Below are 1,850 nucleotides of genomic sequence, written 5' to 3' on the forward strand. Positions count from 1 at the left end.
GTAATTAGTTCTATGGATTGGACAAATTTTTCATTGAGAGAAAAAAAAAATGAAAGATTTGACTGATAGAACAAACACCATACTAAAAAAAATTGAAAAAATTAGAAAAGACACGAAACAAGAGTTGCTAAATACAGAAATTAGTCCTAACAAAATAAGTTATGATGATAAAATATTTGAATCTCAGAAAAATATTTTAAAGATATTAAAAAAAAGAAATGTACGATTAATTCGTAAATCGCATCATTTTCTAAATTTTTTTGTTGAAAAATATCTATGTATATGTTTTCAACGTATGATTAATATGCCGAGGAATGGCCAACTTTTTATTGAATCAATAAAAAAAAAATTTACTAAATCCATTTTCAATAATGAATCAAATCAAGAAAGAATTGATAAAACAAATCAAAGTATAATTGACTTTATTTCAACTATCAAAAAGTCACTTTCCAATATTACTAATAAGAATGGAAAGATCTTTTTGGACTTATCATACTTGTCGCAAGCATATTTATTTTACAAATTATCACAAACACAAATTATTAATTTATCTAAGTTAAGACCTGTCTTTCAATATCACGGAACATCTCGTTTTCTTAAGAATGAAATAGAGGATTATTTTGTTGAAGTTGTTGGAGCACACGAAATATTACATTCCGACCTAAAACAAAATAATCTTGAAAATTCTGGAATGAGAAATCAATGGAAAAACTGGTTAAGGGGTCATTATAACTTGGATTTATATCCGATTAGATGGTCAAAATTACTCCCCCAAAAATGGCGAAATAGAGTTAAGCAAGATCGTAAAAATAAAGATTTTAACCAATGTTTTTCAGATGAAAAAAACCGATTAATTGCTTACAAAAAACAAAATCATTTTGAAATAGACGACTCATTACCGAATAAAAAAGATAAGAAAATAAAAAAATATATATATGATTGTTTATCATATAAATCTATTAATTATGAAGATAATAAAGATTCATATATTGTTGAATTACCAGTAGAAGTAAAAAATAATCAAGAAAGTTCTTATAAGTACAACACGGATAAATGTAAATTTATTGATATACTGACTGATATCCTTATCAATAATTATCTACGAGAAGATGATATTATAGATCTGGAAAAAACTATGGATAGAAAATATTTTGATTGGAGAATGCTGCATTTTTCTATTAAAAATAAGGTCGATATTCGATCCTGGATCCATATTGAGGCTGACACGAACAGTAAAAAAAATACTAAAACTGGGGTTAATCATTTTCAACTAATTAAAAAAATAAATAAGAAACATTTGTTTTATCTGACAATTAATCAAGATAAAAAAAGCAACCGATCCAACAAAAAAAAACAAACTTTTTTTGATTGGATGAGAATGAATGAAGAAATACTAAGTGGTTCCAGATCGAATTTGAAACGTGGGTGGGTCTTTCCAGAATTTTTGATACTTTATAATGCATATAAGATTAATCCATGGCTGATACCAATCAAATCACTTCTTTTTAATTTGAATGGAAATGAAAAAAAATTGAATGGAAATGAAATTTTTAGTAAAAAAAAAAAAACTCATTGAAAAGAAAAAAGGATCTCTTTTTCTATCAGCGAAGGAAAAAACTTTTGAATTAGAAAATGGAAATAAAGCAGAAAAGGAATCTGTGGCCAAAGAGGATCTTGACTCAGTTCACTCAAACCACAAAAAAAATCTTCAAGAAGATTCTGCGGTAGCAGATAGGAGAAAACGTATAAATCAAAACCAATACGCGAAAAAGATGAGCAAGGAGTTTGAGTTGTTACTAAAAAAATATTTTCGTGTTCAATGCAGATGGGATGGTTCGGCATACGTAAAT

This window comes from Cucumis melo, unplaced genomic scaffold (genome assembly GCF_025177605.1).
Source record: "Cucumis melo cultivar AY unplaced genomic scaffold, USDA_Cmelo_AY_1.0 utg001477l, whole genome shotgun sequence".
Taxonomy (NCBI): Eukaryota; Viridiplantae; Streptophyta; class Magnoliopsida; order Cucurbitales; family Cucurbitaceae; genus Cucumis; species Cucumis melo.